Below are 26,041 nucleotides of genomic sequence, written 5' to 3'. Positions count from 1 at the left end.
ATTGGGAGAAGGCAGGAGAATGGGTTTGAAAAACATATAAACCATGATTGAATGGCAGACCAGACTTAATGGGTTGAATGGCTTACTTCTGTTCCTTTATATTATGGGTTTATGCTGTGGAATCAGTTTGGGTGTTGTGATGAAACCATGGAGTTTGTATTTGTACGTATTTTAATATAATTTACTGCACGTTTGGTATCTTGGAATTCTAAGTTATACAATAAGTGTTTGTCTTTGTGTTTGGAGTTCATAATTGGTTGTTTAAAAACTACAATACCCATAATTCCAGGTAAAAGGAAATTACCCAGCATTCCTAGGGAACAACCCAAAGACTTTAAATGGAGACATTTTCAGATTGTCTTTCATTTGAAGTCTGTGCTGGGAAGCTAGGAAGTTGCTCAAGAGAGATGCGTGTATCTGAAATAACTCAACAGAGGCCGATATCCTATCACTAAGTTACTCTTTATTTACACATGAACAGATCTTGACTTTAGTCCTGCCTCAGCCGGTGACAGCTATCAGAGTGTTAGTATCTCTGACACTCACCTTTTTTATCTGTCAGCCAGGGCTCCCTGATTGGGCCAGATTAATAGCCCAAATCAGGGAACTCCTACTCTATGAGTTCCAGCTGGCTGACCTTGTTACAATCACCACAGTATTCAGCTCCAAAGTGCTGAGAAATATTTTGATACATTTACAACAATTAAATGTGACTTACAACAATAACAATCCTATAACAATTGGAGCAACTATACTCAGGAATGACAAATGAAAGGAATTGCAGACAGGGATTGGCCACAGTCCCCCAAAACATTGGACAAAGTATGCAGCAAGAAATAATAGAAGCTTTAAGAAGGTTTTTCACTGGAGTTTAGAAGAATGAGAGATGATCTCATTGAAACATATAGGATTCTTAAGGGTCTTGACAGGGTAAATGCTGAGAGGATGTTTCCCCTCATGGGAGAGACTAGGCCCAAAGGGTATTGTCTCAGAATAAAGGGGCGCCAAGCTAAGACTGAGATAAGGAGCAATTTATTTTCTCAGAAAGTCATGAGTCTATGGAACTCCTTGCCACAGAAAGCTGTGAGAGCAGAGTCCATGTGTATATTTAACGCTGAGATAGATAGATTCTTTATCGATCGGGGAATTAAGGGCTACAAGGACAATACAGAAAAGTGGCTTCAAGGAATGCCAGATCTGCAATGATCATATTGATTGGCAGAGCAGGTTTGAGGGGCTGAATGGCCTACGCCTGTTCCTATTTTGTGTGGACATCTCGGACTCTACAATTATAACCAGTGATGTTAATCTGCATATTGACTAGACAAATCAGCTGGGCAATATTAACATGGAAGACAAATTTCTACAGTGCATCCAGGATGGTTTCTTAAAGCAGAATGTTGCAGAAACTAATGAGAACAGGTTATTTTACATCTATTCATGTGTATTGAGGTAAGATTAATAAGAGATCTTGTGGTTAAGGATCCACTGGCAATCACAACATGGTGAAAGTTCAGATTCAGTTTGAGGGATAGCAACTTGTGCCTTGAGCCAGTGTCCTCAATGTAAATAAAGGCAAACACAGACGTCTGAAGAAAGAGGAACGTTGAAAGCAGGCTGGGAAAATAGATTAAGGGGAATGTCAATGCGTGAGCAGTGGTCAATATTTAAGCAGATAGTTCACAACATTCAGCAAAAATTGATTCCATTTGAAAAAAAAAGTCATGAGAAGGATGAAACGCCTATGTCTAACAAAGGCAGTCAAAGAGAGTATTTAATCAAATATTAAAGCATTCAAACTGGAAAAAACTGGTGGTTCACCAGAGGATTGGGAACTTTCTCAGTAACAGCAGATGAGAAACCTACTGAAGATGAAGAAAATTGATTATGAAAGTATATTTGAAAGTAACATAAAAACAAACAGTCATGGTGGCTATCACTGTTGCCTCACAGTGCCTGGGACCCTGGTTCGATTCTAGCCTCAGGTGACTGTCTGTGTGGAGTTTGCACATTCTTCCTGTGTCTGCATGGGCTTTCTCTGGGAGCTCCGGTTTCCTCCCACAGTCCAAAGATGTGCTGGCTAGGTGGATTGGCCACGCTAAATTGCCCATAGTGTCCAGGGATGTGTAGGTTAGGTGGATTAGCCATGGGAAATGCAAGGTTACAGAGATAGAGTCGGGGGGGGAGGGTGCAAATCTGGGTGGAATGTTCTTTGGACAGTCAGTGTGAGCTTGTTGGGTTGAATGGCCTGTTTCCACACTGTAGGGATTCTATGGTTCCATATAAAGAGGAGAGTAGATAAAGTCAGTGTAGAATGCTTACAGGGTGTAAAATGGTAACTAATAATGAGGAACAGCAAAATTGCTTCACTGTGCAGGATACTAAAAATATCCCAAATATAACAGTCAGTAAGGTGCTAAGGAGAGGAAATATTTTGTAACAGTCTCTATCATGAGTGACAAATGATTTGACAAACTAATGGGACTCAAGTTCCAGGATCTCATCAACTCCATCCAATGGTGTTGAGGGAAGAAGCTGCAGATCTAGTGGAGGCGTTGCTTGAAATATTCCAAAAGAGTTGCAGTGGATTGTAAAACTTCAAATGTGATGGCCCCATTCAAGAAGGGAGGGACGTAGAAAGTAATAGAGTATAAGCCAGTTAGCTTTACATCTGTCATTGGGAAAATACAAGGCTCCATGATTAAGGAAAAATAAAACACAACCTTTAGAAAAGTTTAATGCAATAAAATAAAATATGATTTTGTGAAAGGGAAATTGTGTTTGACAAATTTGCTAATGTTCTCTAAGGATAGGACAAGCAGAGTTGACAGAAGGGAACCAATAGATATAGGGTATTTGAATTTCTGGAAGACTTTCAATGAGGTGCCACATAAAATGTTATTGTACAAGATAGGAGATCACGGTATTGGTGACAATAGGAGTTAGTTCACACACAAAAGACCGAGAGTTAGGATTAATGGGTCTTTTACAGCTTGGAAAAATGTAACTAGTGGAGTTCCACACGGGTCATTCCTAGGCCGTCAATCATTTACTCTCTATATGAGTGAATTGGAGGAGGGAGCAGAGGGTGATGTTTCCAAATTTGCTGATGTTGCAAAAAATAGATGTGGGACATGATCTGACGAGGAGGTAAAGAATCTACAAATGGATATAGATAGGTTGAGTGAGTGGCAAAAATTTTGGCAGATGCAGTTTAATGTAGGAAAGTATGAAGTTACTGCTTGGGTAGGAAGAATCAAAGGGCAGGCTATTATTCAAATGGAGTGATTGCACAAATGTGCAGCACAGTCAGATTGTATTCTTGCACATGAAACACAAAAAGGTTAGCACGTGGGTGCAGCAAATAATTAAGAAATCAAATAGAATATTGGCCCTTAAGCATAGGCATTTGGAGTTCATAAGCGGGGAAGTTTTGTCACAACTGTACAGGATATTGATGAAGCTATACCTGGAATACTGTGAACCATTATGGTCCCATGTTTTAAAAAGGATGTAATGGCTTTAGAGATTGTTCAAAAGAGATTCACTGGATTGAGTCCTGGGGTGAAGGGGCCGACTTATTGGGAGGAAAATTGGGAACAAATACATAGAGAGATCTCAGATATATGTAAGAATAATAGGATTGTAATAATAGGGGATATTAATTTTCCAAGTATTGATGATGAAGAATTTGTTAAATGTGTTCAAGATAATTTTCTTCATCAATAAGTAAATGTTCCTACTAGAGAAGGAGCAAAACTTGACCTTCTCTTGGGAAATAAGGCGGGGCTTTTGACTGAAGGGAACACTTTGGGACTAGTGATCATAATTTTATTAAGTTTAAAATAGCGATGAAAAAGGCTAGACCTTCCATAAAAGTTAAAGTTATTAATTGCAGTAATGCAGATTTTAATTGAATGAGACAGGAACTTTCAAAAGTTGATTGGAGTAGACTGTTCACAGGTAAAGGGATGATTGGCAAGTATGAGGCTTTCAAAAGTATGATAACGAGAGTTCAGAGACAGCATGTACCTGTCAGAGCGAAGGCTAAGGCTGATAAGAATAAGGGATAATGGATAAATAAAGGTATTGAAGTTCTGGTCAAGAATAAGGTAGAGTCATATTTTCGGCATAGACAATTGGGATCAAATGAATCTCTTGAAGAGTATAAACGGTTTAGGGACGTTCTAAATTAAGAGGGAAAAATCGTGATATGAGATAGCCTTGGCAGATAAGGTTAAGGATAATCCAAAAAGATTTTACTAGTACATTAAGAGCAAAAGAGCAACTAGGGAAAAATTAAGGCCCCTTAAAGATCAAATGAGGTCATCTATGTATTGAACCTTGGAAGATGGGAGAGATCCTAAATGAATATTTCACATCAGTTTTTACTGTGGAGAAAGAAATGGAGGCTAGACAACTCGGGGAGAAAAATATTGATGTTTTGAAGACAATTCATGTTACAGAAGAGGAAGTGCTGAAGGGTTTAGAAAACCGAAAGGTGGATAAACCTCTGAGACCTGATCAAGTGTTTCCCAGTACATTGTGGAAAGTTGGGGAGGAAATTTCAGGGCCCCTAGTAGAAATATTTGTGTTATCTATAACCACCGGTGAGGTGCCAGAGGAGGGTAATGTTGTGCCTTTGTTTAAGAAAGGCTGTAAAGAGAAGCCTGGAAATGATAGACCTGTGAGTCTGATGTAAATGGTGGGTATATTGTTGGAGGGGATTCTGGGGCATAGGATTTACATGCATTTGGAGAGGCAAGGTTTGATTAAGGACAGTCAGCATGGCTTTGAGTGAGGGAAATAATGTCTTAGAAACTTGATTGAGTTTTTTGAGTAACTAATCAAAAATATTGATGAGGGCAGACATGTAGATGTTGTTTACATGGATTTTAGTAAAGCCTTTGACAAGGATCTACATGGTAGACTGATTAGTAAAACTAGATGGGATTGAGGGAGAGTTTGCCAGTTGGATACAAAATTGGCTTGATGATAGGAGACAGAGATATTGGTGGAGGGTTGTTTTTCGGGCTGGACGCCTTTGACCAGTGGTGTCCGCAGGGATTGGTGCTGGTCCACTTTTGTTTGCCATTTATATAAATGATTTGGATGAGAATTTAGGAGGCATGGTTAGTAAGTTTGCAGATGACACCAAAATTGGGCAGTGAGGAAGGTTGTCTAAGATTACAAAGAGATCTTGATCAGTTGAGGAGTGGCTGATGAAGTTTAATTTGGATAACTGTGAGGTATTGCACTTTGGTAAAACAAACAAAGGTAGGACTTATACAATTAATGGTAGGGCCTGAGGTATTGTTGTAGAACAAAGACACCGAGAGGTTCAGGTACGTAATTCTTTGAAATTTCCATCACATGTAGACGGGGTGATTAAAAAGGTATTTAGCACACTAGTCTTTATTGTGCAAACCTTTGAGTAAAGAAGTTGGGACATCATGTTGAGGTACAGGACGTTGGTAAGGCCTCTTCTGGAGTACTATGTACAGCTCTGGTCACCCTGCTATAGGAAGGATATTATTAAATTGGAGACAGTTCAGAAAAGATTTACTAGGATGTTCCAGGAATGGAGGGCTTGAGTTTAAAAAAAAAGGCTGGGACTGAAGTGGAGGATGTTGAGGGATGACCTTAAAAAGGTTTATGAAATCATGAGTGACATAGATAAGGTGAATATCAAGGGTCTTTTCCCTAGGGTGGGGAAACTCAGGGACATATTTTTAAGCTGAGAAGAGAAAAATTTAAAAAAGGATATAAGGTGCAAAGTTTTTATACAGAAAGTGGTTCATGTGTGGAATGAACTGCCAGAGGAAGTTACAACATTTCAGAGACATTTGTATTAAGTACATGAAGAGGAAAGGTTTGGAGTGTTATGGGCCAAATGGAGGCGAGTGGGACTAGTTGGTTTGGGAACATGGTCAGCGTGGACTCGTTGGACTGAGGTGTCTATTTCCGAGCTATATGACTCTATGACTCAATGACTCTATAATGTCTAAACTGGTTAGGACTTTAACCATTAAAGTTTAGAAGAATAAGGGGTGAGCTTATTGAAACATAAAATATTCTGAGGTGTTTCACAGGGCAAGTGTTGAGAAACTATTTCCATAAACGGGGCAAACTGAAACTCAGAAGCACCATTCCAGAATAAGGCGACATTCATTTAAACTGAGATGCAAGGGAATTTCTTCTCCCACAGGGGAGTGAATGTTTGGAAATCTCTCCCCAAAGAGAGTTATGGAGGCACAATCACTGAATACATTTAATGAGGTTGTAGCTAGATTTTTAAGATATAGTGGGGTTGTGGGTCTATGCTGAGCTGGCATAAAAGAGCAATTGGGTTCTAGGGCAGATCAGCCATGAGGTTATGTATGGTAGGGCAGACCTGAGGGGCCAAATGGTCTAATCCTGATCCAATTTCTTATACCAAATACTGTCTTCACCGATAATTCCATCACCATCGCAATTCATCATGGCTGGATCAAAATCCTGGACCTAGCTCCAGAATAACCCTGTGGACATCCCTACACCAGATTGAATTCAGCAGTTCAGAAAGCCAACTCAACAACAACTTCTTAAAGCCAGTTGGGGATGGACAATAAATGCTAGCCCAGCCAATAATGTACACATCCCACAAATGAATTCTTAAAAACAAACTAGGTGTCTATGAACCGAATTAATGCTTTGCATTTTCTCGATTTGGTATAATGCCAAATTATTAACTCACTTACAGAATAAATATTACTGCTATAGAAAGCATAACAACTACCTCCGAAATGTAAGCTACAGGGAGAAAAATGTTATATCCTTAGAAACTAATAATGATTCTAACATTTCATCCTACTTTTTTTCTCATTTATTAACTTAGAAAATGCATTGGATAGCAATTCATGAAAAATTTATGCCTGCATTATGCCTTGTGACTGCTTTTAAAACTCAAATCTTTTGTTGACCAGTTCCCAATTAACCTCCTCTGCACTCAGATTATTTACATAGAGAGCATGCATGATTACTCATAATGAGGAACAATTTGCACAATACAACTGAGATCAATGGATCTTCACAATTTTACATAGTGTTCATCCTTAGAATGTTGTTATTTGTGCTGCATAACCAAAGGCAACCATTTGTAATGAGGCCAGGTGTTTTCTGATACAGGGCTCTGATGGGTGATGAGAATGTAAAAGAATTGAACTCCTTACTCACAGCAGAGAAACAAAAATCACAGTTTCCTCAACATTATCCCACGCTGGTGCACTCACTGATATAATGAGACCCATGTAAATCATGACGATGTAACTGAATACATGACTCTAACATTTTTTTTTTAATTCGTTCGCAAGATGTGGATGGTGCTGATTAGTCCATCATTTATTGCCCATCCCCAATTGCCCACAGAGCAGTTAAGAGTCAACTCATATTTATCTGTAAAAAAGAAGACACTAGTCTAGATCAAGCATGCGAAGAGTGATGTCTTCGACACTATATTACAGAGTGGTATTTGAGAAGCAGCGATGTACAGATTTAAATAAAGGATTTCACAGTGCAAAAACAATGGAAAAAAACTTTACTTGGAGGTAAGGAGAAAGCCTCAGGGACAGTGTGTGTGCAGACACCCACAGCTGCAGATATTCTAGATCAGTATCTCAATGTGTAAGTGACAGTATTAAGAACATAGAACATAGAATGGTCCAGCACGGTACAGGCCTTTTAGTCCATGGTGTTGTGCTGATCTATTATCCTACTCTGAGATCAAACTACCCTGCATACCCGACATTTTACTATCCTCCATGTGCCTATCCAAGAGTCGCTTAAATGTCTCTAATGTATCTGACTCCACTACCACTGCCGACAGCGCATTCCACACGCCCACCACTCTCTGTGTGAAGAACCTATCTCTGATGTCTCCCCTATACCTTCCTCCAATCACCTTAAAATTATTCCCCCTTGTAATAGTCATTTCCGCCCTGGGAAAAAGTCTCTGGCTATCCACGCCTCTCATTGAACACCTACAGTGTGGAAATATGCCCTTCGGCCCAACAAGTCCACACCGATCCTCAGAGCACCCACCCAAGTCCATCCCCCTATAACCCACCTAATCTACACATCCCTGAACACTACAGGCAATTTAGCATGGCCAATCCACCTAACCTGCATATATTTGAACTGTGGGAGGAAACTGGAGCACCTAGAGGAAACTCACGCAGACATGGGGAGAATGTGCAAACTCCACACAGGCAGTTGCTCAATGGTGGAATTGAACCCAGGTCCCTGGTGCTGTGAGGCAACAGTGCTAACCAATGAGCCACTGTGTTGCCACTTGTACACCTCTATCAAGTCACCTCTCACCCTTCTTCGCTCCAATGAGAAAAGCCCTAACTCCCGCAACCTTTCCTCATAATACCTGCCCTCCAGTCCAGGCAGCATCCTGGTAAATATCCTCTACATTCTCTCTAAAGCTTCCACATCTTTCCTAAAATAAGGTGACCAGAACTGAACACAATATTCCTAGTGTGGTCCCAACAGGGTTTTATAGGCGTGACCTATATTGAGACATGACCTGCCCCTCACAAAGCCATGATGACTATTTCTAATCAAACCATGCTTTTCCAAATAATCATAACTACCATCTCTCAGAATCCTCTCCATTAATTTGCCCACCACAGAAGTAAGACTGACTGGTCTGTAATTCCCAGGATTATCCCTATTCCCTTTCTTGAACAATGGAATAACTTTTGCCACCCTTTAATCATCTGGTACTACTCCAGTGGACAGTGAAGATGCAAAGATCATCGCCAAAGCAATCTCCTCCCTTACTTCCCATAGAAACCTTGGGTACATCCTGTCTGGCCCAGGGGACTTATCTATCCTTATGTTTTTCAAAGTTTCTAGTACATTCTCCTTCCTAACATCAACCTGTTTGAGCATATCTGCCTGTTTCATGTTGCCCTCACAAATATCAAGGTCCCTCTCACTGGTGAATACTGAAGCAAAGTATTCATTAAGGACCTCCCTTATCTCCTCCGAATCTACGCATATGTTCCCTCCACTATCCCTGATTGACTTCAAGCACAAGATAAAGCAGATTCATATTAACCTGACTTTTGATTTCAGATTTTTTTTAAACTGATTGTTCTGTGGAAAATGGGCATATTGGCAAGGCTGGCTCTTGGGAAAGTAGTCATGAGCCATTTTATGTATCATAGGGTTCTGTGAGCTGAAGGTGAATTCAGAGTGGTACTAGCTATACAGTTCCAGCTTTTGAGCGAATGACTGTGTAAGCATGAGGATATAGGATGTGTGAGTCAATGCCCATCTCCAATGAGAAACAATCTAATTACCATACCTTGACATTCAATGGCACTACCATCATTGAATCCCTCATTATCAACATCCTGGGGATTACCATTGACCAGAAACTCAACTGGACTCACCAGAAAGATACAGTGACTACAAGAGCAGGTCAGAGGGTGGGAATACTGCAGTAAGCCCATGGTATTGGCCTTGAACTGTTCTCCCAACTTGCCTGGAGGAGTGTAGCTCCAATAACACTTAAGAAGCTTGTCATCATTCTGGACAACACAGCCCGCTTGATCAGCACCACATCCACTGACTACCTACAGCACATGGACTTCAGCGATTCAAGAATGCAGCTCACCACCACCTTCCCAAGGGAAACTAGGGACAGGCAATAAATGCTCGCCCATCCAGGGATACCCACATCTCACAAGTGAATAAAATATAATGTCGAAGTGGGATTGGTGCGTGGTTTGTGGTGAATTTTGAGGTAATGTAAGTGCAGCTTGGTCTGCCGCACATTTCATCTTTATAATTCCTGTCCACATGTGCTTTATCATTCTGCACCTCTTTGATATTTCACTTCTAACTGCATCTTCTATGTGTAAGGAAAAGAGTCAAAAGTTCAAGCCTTGTTGATGAGACAATGTCACAAGTTGGAGCAAACTTCAACCACAAAAGTGTCATTGATTTTCATTCAACACAGTGCACCCAGGAACAGGTATTCCTAAAATAATTATGAGCTTAACTTCAAGAGAATTTTGTAAGCCAAGGTTCACTCTTGCATCTGACCCTTCAACCACTCTTGCATAATCCTTCAAACCATCACTAATTCAACATCCATCTATCTCCTTAACTCTACTCAGTTTCCCAGCATCCATTACACTCTGAGGGAGTGAATTCCACAGATTCATGATGCTTTAAGAGAAATTATTTCACCTCATCCGCATTTTAATCTACGGCCCCTTATCCTAAAACTATGACCTCTCATCGTCGATCTTCCCACAAGAGGAAACATCCTCTCTACACCCATTTTGTCAATTGCCTTTAGCATTTATGTCTTTCAATTAGATCAGCTCTCATTCATCTAAAAAGAAAAGGTTCATAAGAAGTGTTCCAGGGATGACGAACTTCATTTACATTATAAAGCTTGGAGAAATTGGAGTTATTTTACTTAGAGATGAGAAAGTTGAAAGGAAATTTGATGGAGGGCTTCAAAACCAAAAGGGACCTAGATAGAGTAGGCAGGTAGAAACTGTTCCCAGTGACAGACTGATTGATTAAAAAAAGGCTCAGATTTAAGGTAATCGGTAAAACAAGTGATGGTGATGTGAGGAAAAAACGTCATGCAGCAAAGATACTGAATATTCAGATGTCCAAACTAGAAATAAACACAATAACTATCAATCACTACAGAAAAGGTACCTGGAGAACTAATGGGGATAAAGGCTAATATGTCCCTTGGACCTGATGGACACAACTGGGGATATCAAAAATATTAAAGGAAGTAGCTTCAGAGGTAGTGAATGCACCTGGTAGTAAGCTTCCAGGAATCCTTAACTTTGGCAAAGGTCCCAGAGGATTGGAAAACTGCGAATGTAACACCTTTATTTGAAACATGAGGGAGGCAAAAGAAAAGAAAGAAGTGTAGTAATGGTTGTATTGTGGAAATCACATAGACACAGCAAACATGGTGATCATAACAAAATCTTTACACATGATTTTGATTTAAGAATGAAGATTTCTGGAAAACGGAATAATTCCCCTGTTCTTCTGTGAAGCATTGCCATGGTATCTTTAAATGCATCGAAGTTTAACACCTTTTCTATAAATTGGAGCCTCTGACAGTGCAGCACTCCTACAGCACTAGCACATCAGGGTTACATTTCATACTGAAGGACTGGAGTGGGATTTGAACCTGGAAACATTTAACTCGGATTTCAGAACAATGGCTGGATCAACAAACTGCACAGTCAAAAGCAGGGTAACAAAGATGGTGAGAGGGGAGATTCTAGAATCATGAACTCTGGAGTAGCAATAATTATTGTGCAGCTCTGATCAGGAATTAATTTTTTAACGCATGAGCCTAGCTCACTGACCTTTGAGGCCCAATTCCTGCTCTAAACGAGCCAGTGAGAGTGAATGCTGTTTTTTAAAAATCATTAAATATTGTTCCTCCAACCTATGCTCACAGTTTTTTACTACACTCCCCACAGCTCCCACCCCACACCCACATTCCCCAATCTCACAGCTCTCCACCTGCTCCCATCTCTCCCCCCAACTCAAAGTGTCACACCTACTATTAAACACTGAGATGAGCTAACAATAGGAAACAGATTAGAATGAACAAGCACAGGATTACTACAACACAGAAAAAGGCCTTTTGGCCCATCGTGCCTACTCTTCAAACAAGCAACACTACTTAGTGCTCAGCTCCTGCCTTTTCCCCATACCTATTGCACTTTATTTTTATTTAAATAAACATCCAATGTTCCTCTTGAATACTTCAATTCTCAATGCCTCAATGCTGTACGTCTTGCTCTGTTCAATCACCCTATATTCTCGATGTAAATTATGATCTGACTGTACTGCATGCAAAACAAAATTTTTCACCGTACTTAGGCACACATGACAGCAATAAACAAAGATGCACCTGCCTCTGCCACATTCCCAGCAAATGTATTCCACACCGTAACTACTCTCCAGGTGAAAAGAAAAACTGAAAGGACTGCGGATGCTGTAAATCAGAAACAAGAACAAGTGTTGCTGTAAAATTTCAGCAGGTCTGGCAATATCTGTGAAGAGAAATCAGAGTTAATGTTTCAGGTCTGGTGACCCTTCCTCAGAACTGATGGTAGCTAGGAAAATTTCGGTTTATATGCAGAAGATAGAGTCGGGGCGGAGGCAAGGAATAAATGATAGGTGGGGATAGAGTCCAAAGAGAAAAAAGAACAGTTGGACAGACAAAGGAGTGGATAATGATCTGGCTAGGAGGATAAATAGCTGTTAATAGAGACTGTTGGTGGCTAACAATATGTAATGTTTAATGGCAGGTTATGTGGTAACAAGGCCTGGTGTGTGGGATAGAGGCCTGGGACATGGGAGAATTTAGGCTCTAAAATTATTGAACTTGATATTCAGTCCAGAGGTTTGCAGGGTCCCCATGTGGAAAATGAGGTGTTGTTCTTCCAGCTTGTGCAGAGCTTCACTGGAACACTGTAGCAAGCCAGAGACAGATATGTTGGCCAGGGAACAGGGTGGTGTGTTAAAGTGGCAGGCAACTGGAAGCGCAGGGTCTTTTTTGCGAGCAGAACATAAATGTTCTGCAAAGCGGTCACCCAGTCTACGCTTCATATTCCCAATGTATAGGAGACCACATTGTGAGCAGCGAATGTAGTAGACTAGATTCTAGAAAGAGCAGGTGAATCACCTGGAAAGTGCATTTGGGCCCTTGGATAGTGGGGAGGGAGGAGGTAAATGGGCAGGTGTTACACCTTCAGCGGTTACAGGGGAAAATGCTGAGGGGCTGTGGGAGTATGTTGGGAGTGAAGGAAGTGTGGACTAGGGAACAGTCCCTGTGGAAGGGGGACAAGGGAGGGGAGGAGAATATGTGTCTGGGAGTGGTATCTCATTGGAGGTGGCAGAAATGGTGTCTGATGATCTTCTGGATGTAAATGCTGGTGGGATGGTGGGTAAGGACAAGGGGTACCCTATCGCTTTGGGGGAGTGGAAGAGAAGGGGTGAGGGTGGAAGTGCGGGAGATGGATTGGACCTGGTTGAGGGCCCTTTTGACAATGGTGCTGGAGAATCCTCGACTGAGGAAGAAGGTGGACATTTCAGAGGCTCCCTTGTTGAAGTTGGCCTCATCGGAACACATACAACAGAGGTGGAGGAACTGAGAGAATGGGATGGAGTCTTTACAGGAAATGGGGTGTGAAGATGCATAGTCCAGGTAGCTATGGGAGTCAGGGTTTCTGGTGGATATTAGTGGCCAGTCTATGCCCAGAAATAGAAACAAAGATGTTGAGGAAGGCAAGGGAAGAGTCAGAGATAGATCAGGTGAAAGTGAGGGCAGGGTGGAAATTGGAAACAAAATCGAGGAACTTTTCAAATTCCGGATGAGAAAATGAAGCAGCACCAATGATATCATTGAGATATTGGAGAAAGATTTGTACGTGGGGGCCAGAATAGGACTGGAACAAATACTGCACAAAGATACAGGCATAAGTGGGGACCATCCCCATACCCATGTCCACTCCTCTGACCTAAAGAAAATGAGAGGAGTTAAAAGAGAAGTTGTTGAGGGTGAGGATGAGCTTGGCCAAGCGGAAAAGGGTGGTGGTGGGTGGGGACGGTATAGGCCTTTGCTCCAGGAAGAAGTGGACAGCCCTGAGAACCTCCTGGTGGGGGACAGATGTGTAAAGGGATTGCACATCCATGGGAATGAAAAGGCGGCTGGAGCCTGCAAACTGGGAATTCTGAAACTGGTGTAAAAAGTCAGAAGCATCACAGATGTATGTGAGCTGGGATTGGACCAGGGGAGAGAAGACTGAATCAAGGTAGGAAGAGATGAGTTCTGTGGGGCAGGAGTAGGCTGAAACAATGGGTCTTCCTGGGCAGTCTTCAATGTAAATTCTCAGAAGGAGGTAAAAGCGAGTTGTGCAAGGCTGGGGCACTATCAGCTTGAACGCAGTGGGATTGGGGGATGGTAGATCATGATATGAAAAGAGGTCAGTGAGTGTGGCTTGATGTGCCGTGGTGGGGTCATGCTCCAGGGGAAGATAGGAGGAGGCATCTGAGAGCTGGCACTCAGCGTCTGCAGTGTAGAGGTCAGTGCGCCAGACTACAACAACACCACCCTTATCGGCAGGGTTATTAGAACATAGAACATAGAACAGTGCAGCACAGCACAGGCCCTTCGGCCCACAATGTTGTACCGACCTATTATCCTACTCTGAGATCAAACTACCCTGCATACCCTACATTTTACTATCCTCCATGTGCCTATCCAAGAGTTGCTTAAAAGTCTCTAAAATATCTGACTCCACTACTACTGCCGGCAGCGCATTCCACACGCCCACCACTCTCTGTGTAAAGAACCTACCTCTGACATCTCCCCTATACCTTCCTCCAATCGCCTTAAAATTATGGCCCCTTGTCAATAGTCACTTCCGCCCTGGGAAAAAGTCTCTGATTATCCACTCTATCTATGCCTCTCATCACCTTGTACACCTCTATCAAGTCACCTCTCATCCTTCTTCGCTCCAATGAGAAAAGCCCTAGCTCCCTCAACGTTTCCTCATAAGACCTGCCCTCCAGTCCAGGCAGCATCCTGGTAAATCTCCTCTGCATCTTTCCACATCTTTCCTATAATGAGGTGACCAGAACTGAACACAATATTCCAAGTGTGGTCTAACCAGGGTTTTATAGAGCTGCAGCATAACCTTGCAGAACCTAAGTAATAAAGTCAGTGTTGAAGCTACATGCATGGAGTGCAGTCAGTTCGAGGGGAGATAGGTTGGATTGGGTGAAGGGGGACAGAGAAATTGAAGCAACCAATGTCATGTCTACAGTTCGCAATGAATAGATTGAGTACAGGTAAAAGGCCAGAGGGAGGGGTCCAAGTGGAGTGAGGGTGTTAGGAGTCTGTGGGATGGGGAGAGGACACTAGTCCAACAAAATGGGCATGGAGGCAAAGACAATGAAAGAGGAGTTTGATGCTGGGTGAAAATGTTTTTTTTCTCACATCCCCTTGCGTCTTCCATGTATCACTTTGATTATATTCCTTCTTGTTCCTTTTGCAAGCAGGAACAGCTTCTACCTAACCACAATGTTCTTCTTCTATTTCTACTTTATCCAGGGCACACATGATTTTGAAAATTTCCTCTCAGCCTTCTTCTCTCCAAAGACAACAGTGTCAGCTGCTTTAGTCTACCCTCATCACTGAAGTTCCTCATCCTTTGAACCATTCTAGTAAACCCTTTCTCCTCTCTCCAATGCTTTCACATCTTTCCTATAAGAATGTCTTCCCCACAACTGTATACAATACTCCAGCTAATGTCTAACAACACCCATTTAATTGGCACCACATCCACCATTTGGCTTGTTGCCTTCCTCCACTGCCAATGTACAGTAGCAGCAGTGTGTACTATGCACAAGATGCACTGCAGTAACTCACACAGCTTCCTCAGACAACACCTTCCAAACCCAAACTACTGCAACTGAATGAGACAACAAGAGTGCAAGGTGCATAAAATCACCAGCACTTCCAGGTCCCATTCCAAATCACTCATCCTTTTGATTTAGTAATCCATAACTGTTTGTAATCTGTTTGTAAAACTGTTTGAATTTCAAACATCGGGTCTGTCAATGATGTATGTCCACATATTTAGCCTCATCGCGAAAACCATTGTTAACTCTATCAGAACCCTCATTAAAAATGACTTCTGAAATATGCATTAAACATAAAACTTGCCTTCCTGCTAAGTTCTCCACAGCTACATAAACCAAATGAGTATTTATTTAACACTCAATTTGCATGATCAAAGCTTCAGGCAGGAAAAATCTGAAGCTGTGACATCTTTTTAATTGTACACAGTTCTATTAAAACCATCTACAGTGAACATATTCTTAACACTGGTTTAAAATGGGAGTTTTAATTCACTGTGGTATTTTATGTGGCATAAAACGGTTATGAATTACGTGAAAGGCCTCGAGTATTGTGTAAAAAGATTGCTGCTGTAATTTAATATTCTGTCAATTATTACAATGGAGTTTTGAATATTCTGAATTGTTAACCTATTTCAAAAAGATCTTTTAAATTTTTTCCAGCTTTCAACACTGCCTGTAACAGATGCTGTCTCATTTCTCTTCTCCCTGAAAACGTTCAAATGGACATACCACATTATTGAGCATGGCTGGGTAGATCTCCAGATTGTAAAGTTATCCTTTTGCATGAATTCAATGGGAATAAAATAGAGAGAAAATGGGGGAAAACTGTAGATCGGGCTGCCGTTTCACAATATAAAAGCCTTTTGAAGTGATAATCAAAAATCTATTCTCCCGTTGTATAGTAAAGAACACCAGGGTTGTATATTAGCATGGATAAGACATGGGGATGAGTCAAATGGAAAGTAACTGCTTCAATAAAAACCAGTTCGGTGTCTGAAAATTACACAGTGACATCCAGGAGGACAGGACATCCAGGAGTTCTAAGATTCTGCAGTTGAAAGATTTCTTGATGTCACCACTTGGGATCATTCAAACAAGGAAAAAAAAGTAAACCACTCAGCCCATTGAGCCCAATACATCTTTCCATAAGATTATGGCTGTTCTGATTTTAACCTCAACTCTACATTCCTGCAAACTTCCAATAATTGTTTTTTATTCATTCACAGGATGAGGGCATCGCTGGCAAGGCCAGCATTTATTGCCCATCCCTAATTGCCCAGAAGGAAGCTATGAGTCAACCACTTTGCTGTGGGTCTGGAGTCATATGTAGGCCAGACCAGGTAAGGATGGCAGTTTCCTTCAGTTTCATCATTCAAGTCATTAATATGTTGTAAATAATTATGGCCCCAGCACTAATTCCTGGGGCATTCCATTAGTTTTGGGTTGCCACCTGAAAACACCTCCTTCCCATTTTATCCGAACTCTGTCTTCTATTGGTTAGCCAATCCTCCAACAATGCTAATATGCTACTTCCAAATCCATGGACTCCTATCTTATTAAGTAACCTTAAATGTGATACCTTATCAAATGCTTTATGAAAGCCAAAATATATTACATTCACTGGTTCCTCTTTATGCAGCCCATTTTTTAACTACTCAAAGAATTCAAGTTAATTTGTTAGGATGGATTTCCCCTTCATGTAGCCATGCTGAGTCTGCTTGATCATATCATGTATTTCTAAATTATCTGCTATTATACTTTTTATAATGGACTCTAACTTTTCAAGAGATCAGACATGAAGCTAACTGGCCCATAGTCACCTGATTTTTGTTTCCTTCCCTTTCGAAATAAAGGTCATCCATTGGCAGTGTTCCAAGCCTCTGGCACTTTTCCAGAATCTCAGAATCCTTGAAAGACAACTACTGTGTATCCACAATCTCTGTAGCTGTTGCTTGGATGCATCTCATCAGGTTGGTGGGACATTTTGGTCCATTCACCAGGAACACCATCACCATCAGTTCTTGCCTGAGTGAATGCAATGCATAAACGAAGCAGAGACCATGCACAGTTTGTTATGTATGTTTGTGGATAATGCAGGGTTCTTGGCATGGACAAGTGTGTGTGAGGGAAATGTTAAATGCCATAGTCAGAGTGGTTGAGCATGAATGTCAGTGGAACTTGGTTCAGGAGCAGAGAAACAAGAAGAGTGAGATAGCAGAGTGAAGTTCCTTCATCCTGCATTTAACTTCCAGATAGCAGAAGATAATTCACTGTCTCCCCATATTGCTTGATTTGTCTTGAGTTGATTTAATATTGTCGCATATACCAAGATACAGTGAAAGGTCTTGTTTTGTGTGATATACAGGCAGATAGTACCATACAAAATGTATCAGAATGGCAGAACAGATTGCAGAATACAGTGTTATAGCGGGGAAGAAGCTGTTCTGGAATCTGTTTGTACATGTATTCAAACTTTTATATCTTCTGCCCAACAGAAAAGGGTGGAATAGAGTATAACCTGAGTGGGAGGGACCTTTGATGATGTTGGCTGCTTTCCCGAGGCAGTGGGACATATAGACGGAGTCAATGGAAGGAAGGCTGGTTTGCGTGATGGGCTTTGCTGTGTTCACAACTCTCTGCAGTTTCTTGCAGTCTTGGTAAGAGCAGTTACCAAATGCTATGATGCATGAAGATGCTTTCTATGGTACATTTATAAAAAATGGTAAGAGTCCTTGTGGACCTGGTGAATTTCCTTAGACTCCCGAGGAAGTAGAGGTGTTGCTGCGCTTTCTTGAATGTTGTGTCGACATGTGTGGACCAGGACAGATTGTTGGAAATTATCATTCCCAGGAACTTGATGCTCTTGATCATCTCCACCTCATCACCATTGATACAGACTGAGGTGCGCTCTCTACTCTGCTTGCTGAAGTCAATGGCCAGCTCCTTTGCTTTGCTCACATTGAGGGAGAGATTGTTGACTAAGTTCTCTATCGCTTTCCTGTACTCTGTCTCATTGTTGTTTGAGATCTGACCTACAATGCTGGTGTCATCAGCAAACTTGTAAATGGAGTGGGGGTGGAAATTTGCCAACAGTCATGAGTATATTAGTAGGGGGCTGAGTATGTAGCCTTGCAGGACACCAGTATTAATGATTATCATGGAGGAGGTGTTGTTACCTATCCTTACTGATTGCAGTCTATTTGACAGGAAGTTGAGGATCCAGTTACAGAGAGCGGAGCTGAGAACAAGGTCTCAGAGTTTAGAGATGTGTTTGCTTGGAATTAGGTGATGAAGGTAGAACTGTAGTCAATAAGTCAGAGCCAGACGAAGGTATCCTTGTTATCCAGATGTTCCGGAGATGAGAGTAGGATCAGGGAGATGACATCTGCTGTAGACCTGTTTCACCAGTAGGTGAATTACAAAGGATTGAGGTAATCTGGGAGGCTGGAGTTGATGTAAACCATGACCAACCCCTTGGAGTACTTCATGATTATGGAGATCAGATCTACCGGGTGGTAGTCATTGAGGCACATTGCATGATTTTTCTTTGGCCCTGGGATGATGGTGGTCTTCTCCAAACAGGTGGAGACTTCAGATTGAAGTAAGGAGAGGTAAAAGATGAGCTTTACTCCAAACTATGGGGACCGCATGGACCTGGGTGGCAACCGCAAAGCAGGTTGACCGGGCCTGGTGTTGTTGCTCACTACCAGACATGGGGAATCAAGATGACAGCCCTTTGTGCGACATCACACCATTCAACAGGACCTCCATCTCCCTGGCACCAATTGTCCCTTTCTATCATGCCCAGGGTGAATATCTGTCACCATGGAGGGCAATCCTAGACAGTTCTGATGAAGGGCCCACAAATACTGCCAGGCTGCCTGAGTTTCTCTGGCAATTTCTACGTGTTTTTCAGCTCTGGACTGCGAGTGCTTGATATTTTCAATGTGGTGCCTGTATCAGGGGTGCCAATATATCTTGTCCTATCAGCTACAGCGAATCGGAGAATTAGTTTAGCATCAGATGGGTACGGCACCATCGGAGCATGTGAATGGAGCCAGTTTGCTAGGATAGGCAAGAAAATTTGTTTAGCCTCTGGAAGACAAACTCTTCATGAAAGTATACAAAAATGACAAAATATGGTATGATTCAGCCCATCAGCTTAGGTCAGAAAGCTTTAATAATTCCAATTTCTTGTAGTTCCTCGGTTTCATACATTTCTTGGATATCTAACATTCTAGGGAGATTTCCTTTTTATCTTCTTCCATGAAGTCAGGCACAAAGTAATTGCTTGGTTTCTCTTCCCTATTCTCCATTATAAATTCTTGCTTCAAATTCTGACCGTCAGTCATTCTGTCTGAACCTCAGTTTCCAAATTAATTGCTGAAACTGCTGGAGAAACTCGGTAGGTCCAGCAGCATCTGTGCAGAGAGAAATCAGAGATAACATTTTGAATCCATGGAACCTTCTTCAATTCTGCTGAGTTTCTCCAGCTACTTCTGAATTTGTTTGTTTCAGATCGCCAGAATCTGCAGCTCTCTGATTTATTCCAAATCAATTAGCCTGCTTACCTCAACCTCATCTTGTCCTTTTTGTCTTTCCTCCAATAAAAATAAATTCAATCCTTTGAACATTCCTTCATAGGTAGAGATAAACCAGAGGAATGGGATGGTGATGTGTACAACAACGTCCCAGTGGCATTGCTTTTCCAGCAGGAGGAGGCCATTCAACCCAACAATCTTGCTCTGTTGACAACAAGGTGCAGGGCTGGATGAACACAACAGGCCAAGCAGCATCATAGGAGCAGAAAGGCTGACGTTTCCGGCCGAGACCCTTCATCAGAAAAGCTACGTTTCCGGCCTAGACCCTTTATCAGAAAAGGGGGAGGGGAAGGAAATCTTGCTCTGTTATTCAGTATGATCATGGCTAATGTTGGTTCTGGTCTAACTCCACTTTCCTGTCTGCTCTGTAAAACCTTGACTCACCTATCTTGTAAAAAAAAACTATTTAACTCAGTCTTGAATAAATTTAATGACCTGGTCTCCTCTCCTTTTCGGGAAGAGAATCCCACAATCCAATCATGCTCTGAGAAAAAAAAAGAAATTCCCCATTGTTACAAGGTTGGGTAGCAGGCTTGTGGATTAGGAGGCAGGAAGTTAGAATTTAGTGTTTTTAAAATGTTAAGGGCGAAAAGCAGTGTGTGGTCCCTTTTAAAGATGACATGATATTTCTGTGCTTAATGATGGATGTCTGTGAGCAGCTGCTTGAAGGTTTGCAAGTACACTGAGAGTACCTGAATTTATATCGAAAGGCCATACAGTTAGCAGGTCAAGCAGCAGTTTTGTTTTGTTACCACAACAACAAGTTTTCAGTTTAGCCAACCAATTTGAGCCAGGCACTTAGAAACCAAAAAACAAACAAATTTAAATATGATAGTTTTCACAACATAGGACCAATCCTATTGTAAGAAATTGATATGTCAGCAAGGGTATAAAAGAAGAGGGCAGTTGGACAAAGACAGGAGAGTTAACTTTCATCTACCAGGGGTAACAGCTCTCAAGAAAGAAATGCTGGCTTTCACAGTCTCTTCTCAGTCTTACAGAAAGCATGATCTAAATATCAAAGATATAAATGGCACAGCTAGTTAGTATTCCTGACAGAAGAATCGATGAAGAAGGCATTCCTGACAGAAGAATTGACAGAGAAGGCATTCCTGACAGAACATTTGACGGAGAAGACACAGAAAGTTCTGGAAAATACATAACCAGGTTGTAATTTTGAGAGACTAAATTTATTTTTAAATTTTATTATATGTAAGTGGGACTTGTATTTATTGGAACAGAATACCATAAGAATATTGTTTTATGCAGGAATAGTTAGTAGTCAGAAGGGATTTTTTCGGTTTATTAATAGTTTAGTCAATTTGTTCACTGTTAGAGTTAGATAAATAAATTGCTACTTGTTGATTGGAAAATGAGTGTCAGGGATTTATTTTATTTGACGACTAGAAGTTGCTGAAAGGCAGGTTACATAACTTTTCATACTTCTTTTACAGATTACATGGCAAGGTGCTCCTCTTTGGGTGTTTCAATTTTAGTTCTCGGGGCGGGGCTTGGTGTCAACCTCTGCTTTATAACACCATACCTATCCTAGAAGGGACACTTCATGATTTTCAACTAGGTTCCCATGTTTTAGCTTCCTCCACAGGAGGAAATATCCCCTGGGTATCAACCTTATCTTGTCGCCTCAAGGTCTTATAATTCTGAATAAGATCATCCTCACGTTGCTAAACTCCAAAGGGCACAGATTTAAAGTGTTCAACCTTCCTTCATAAGAAGAACCTTTCATCCTCGGAATGAAATGATTGAACTTTTTCCGAACTACTTCCAATGTAATTATATTTTTTCAAACACCGAGGCCAAACATGTCCAAATTATTACGTGTATGGTCTCACTAATGCCCTCTATAGGTATAGCAAAACATTTCTACTTTTAAGTTCCTTATAAAAATGACAACATCCCATTTTCTTTTCCAGTTATTTAATCTACCTGCATACAGGGAGGCGATGACCTAGTGGTATTATTGCTGGACTGTTAATTTAGATCCCCAGATAATGTTCTAGGAATCTCTTTCCATTTTAATAGTACACTACATTTCCATTCTTCCTTCCAAAATATACAAGTTCACATTTTTTCTCTTTGTAATCCATCTGCCAAATTAATCTGCTCACTTACTTAACCTGTCTGTATCCCTTTGCAGATCTATTATCTCTGCTTGACAAGTTACTATCCTGCCTACCTGGTATCATCAGCTACCATACTTCTGGTTCCCTCATCAAAATCATTGCTATAGATGACCAATGGTTGAAAACTAACACTAATCACTGTGGAATTCAACTTGTCATAGTTAGCTAACCCAAAAAAGAGCATCTATAACAAAAGCAAAAACAGAAATTTCTGGAAAAAACTCATCAGGTCCAGCAGCGTCTTTGGAGAGAAATCAAAATTAATATTTCAGGGTGAGTGACTCTTCTTCAGAACATTTTTTCAGACCCTCCTTCAGCTTTTTCTGTTCTGAGGACGGATCACTGGACCCAAAACATTAACTCTGATTTCTCTCCAGAGATATTGCCAGACCCATTGAGTTTTGCCAGCATCTTCTGAATTTGTTTAATTTCTGATTACCAGTATCGCAGTTCTTTCGGTTCTTTTGTTTAGAGGAAGATCTATCTATCTCTGCTCTATTTTGGAACTTTGCCTTGCTTATTTATGGAGGGAACAACCATAGGTAACAGCAGGGTCATCAACAAAATAGCTCAAAGCTTTAAAACACAAATCCCATTGTTAAAGTTGAGCCTAAAACTGCATAATACATCAAGACCAGGAAAGAGTGAGAAGGATCAACGAGAAAAGACAGAAAAATTAGAAAAACTGCAAACAGAGGGGGAAGACTTTAACAACCTGACCTACCTGTTTCTGAGCTACCTGTTGCCTGTCTCTTTAAAGCACCACCTTGCTCCCTGGCCAACATCTCTGTTTCTGGCTTGCTGCAGTGTTCCAGTGAAGCTCAATGCAAGATGGAGGAACAACACCTCATTTTCCGCTTGGGGACACTGCAGCCCTCCGGACTCAATATCAAGTTCAATAATTTTAGAGCCTAAACTCTCCCATGTCCCAGCCCCCTACCCCACACACCAAGCCTTGTTACCACATAGCCTGCCATTACACACCCCTTGTTGTTAGTCACTTACAGTCCCCATTAACAACTGTTCACCCTCCCAGCCTGATCATTATCAACTCCTTTGTCTGTCCAACTGCTCTTCTCTCTCTTTAGGCTCTATCCTATCATTTACACCCTACCCCATCCATTCCCTTTTCTCTGCATATAAACTGATGTTTTCCCAACTACCATCAGCTTTGAGGAAGGGTCACCAGACCTGAAACATTAACTCTGTTTATTACTTTCACCGATGCTGCCAGACCTGCTGAGCTTTTCCAGCAACTTTGTTTTTGTTCCTGATTTACAGCATCCACAGTTCTTTCGGGTTTTTTTTAAGACTTTAAAAACGTCGGTATCATATCAAAAGATATGGATCAGAAATTGTAGATCTGAAGACAGTCCTAGAATAAACTGAAGAATCATGACGATTTAAACTGGATCATTCCGAACAAACAGCACATTCTACTCTTCTTAAAATTGTTAAGTGACGTATGTTTGTCAGAAGAATGGGACAGAGTTTGAAATAGGAGATACAATGCAATAAAACAGGAGTTAAAGAAGATTGTAGGAGCAGAAGGAAGGTTATATGTGTGTACAGACTATTGAAGGTGGCAGGACAGGCGGAGAGAGCAGTTAATAAAGCATGTAGTATTCTCAGCTTTATTAATAAAGGCACAGAGTACAGGAGCAAGGAGATGATGTTGAACTTGTACAATACACGTGTTAGACTTCAGCTGAAGTATTGTGTACAGTTGTGGGTGATGCATTACAGGAAGTACGTGAATGTATTGGAGAACACAGAGAGTGCAAAAGTTGTTCCAGCAATGAAAAGCTGCAGCAAGGAGGATAGATTAATGAGGTTTGGACTGTACTCCTTGGAGGAGGAAAAGGACTGGGGGATCTAATAGAGGTTTTAAAAATCATGAGGGATCTAGACGGAAAGGACAAGGTGAAACTTCCTGTAAAAAAAGGATCAAGTTTGGGAGTGGACAGATTTGAATTGACTTACAAACAATAGCAAATGTGATATGAAAAAGACATTTTCGTCTGAGTAGTTTGGATCTGCAACAAAATGATGGAAAATGTGCTGGAGGCATACTCAATGGAGGCATTCAGGAAGGCTTTCTTGACAATCTGTAAGGGTATGGGGAAAAGGCAGGAGAATGATACCATGTCATAAACCTTGCTGGAAAGGCATGATGGACCAAATGGCCTCCTTCTGTACTGTAAACATTCTGTAATTCTGTGACTTCAGGCTGCATGAGCAAATGAATTTGAATCTTACAAGATCCTTGATGATGATGGGAAGTCTGCATCAATCAGCTCGCAAAATGGTGATCAAGAAAAGAAATCAGTTAGAGACATAGAAACATAGAAAATAGAAGCAAAAGTAGGCTATTTAGCCCTTTGAGTCTGCTCCACCATTCAATATGATCAAAGATGATCATCCGACCCAGTTCCCTGTTGCTGCTTTTGACCATCAACAGTGAGAAGAACAAGGTCAGGGAAAGCTGGAAAGGCAGTATAAGGGCTTTAGCTGCAAGGATTCAGACATTGAAGGTGCCTGGAATGTAGATAGTGGAGTAAATAGTTTAAGAATGTTATTAAATATGTTGAGATTGGACTTGAAGGGAGATGTCAAGTAATGAGAAAGTGATGTGTATGATGATTTTTATTGATATCAGCAGACATGTGCAAGAGTCCAAAGATAATAGAGTAGCCTGCATAAAAGATATAAGTACTTCCCTCTAAGTGCAGAATGTACCAAAGTGTAAATAAAAGAGTTTTTTAGAACCTACTAGAGATAGAACAGGCCACAACTTACACAAGCAATATCCAAAGATTATTCAAAGTGGAACCAAACCACAAAGCATACCTAAATGCAAATTTTACTTTCTGTCTGTATTTGAGTTTGAGTTAGTGTTTTTAGGATTAGAAAAACATAAAAGAAACAAAGGGGAGAAATAGGGGACCAAAGAGTCAAATTAAAATGAAAATCACAGAAGAGCATTTATTGTGAACTATAATGATTCATTTTGAAATATTGTTCAACCTTAATGAATGTTTTATGAACTGGCATAACTTGTCATTCACTAGACCTGATAGTGACAGTGAATATACTGTATCAGCTTTTCTCTCTATTGGGATCATATATAATTCAGAAATAGCTGGAAAATTGTAGATTTTCAGCAAAGTGCTTCTTTTTTAAAAAAAAAGCTCATCAATTTCCTGATAACAAGGAAGTGGATATGTTTCTGGCGGTTTGTCATTCATTGTACTGCAAAAATGCTTTGTATTTGTCGAGAGCCATGTCAAGTTAAAGCTCTGTCAGTAAAGACACAAGTTCAGCATGATTGTCATTTGTGTGGCTCTTGTTCAGTAAAAGCTGATACCAATTGTAATGCAGTACTTGAAGTTTCAACACTGGTATATACTGGCTGTTTGTGATCACCATGAGAACTGTACTTGTGCACTTAACATTATCTGTTGTCTGCAGCTCAATTTATAAAGCCTTGTCTTTGGAGACAATGGAGCTGAACTTTCCTAGGTTCAGAACGACAAGGGCAATGCTGAGTCAGCTGGGAAAATAGAGTGAGATGGGAAAAATTAGATTCTTGGCGTTGAGAAAAAATAGTCTGATTTCCCATTCTGTGTGTTTTAATTGCTCGATAAGAATCCCGCTACATCGCATGCATTAACATCTCCAAATCACCTAACCTCATCTCATTTATACGTAACAACAAGTTGCAGGGCTGGATGAACACAGCAGGCCAAGCAGCATCATAGGAGCAGAGAGGCTGACGTTTCGGGCCTAGACCCTTCATCAGAAAAGGGTCTGATGAAG

The sequence above is a fragment of the Rhincodon typus genome, chromosome 12 (genome assembly GCF_021869965.1).
Source record: "Rhincodon typus isolate 14 chromosome 12, sRhiTyp1.1, whole genome shotgun sequence".
Lineage (NCBI taxonomy): Eukaryota > Metazoa > Chordata > Chondrichthyes > Orectolobiformes > Rhincodontidae > Rhincodon > Rhincodon typus.
Note: the sequence above shows the minus strand (reverse complement) of the source record.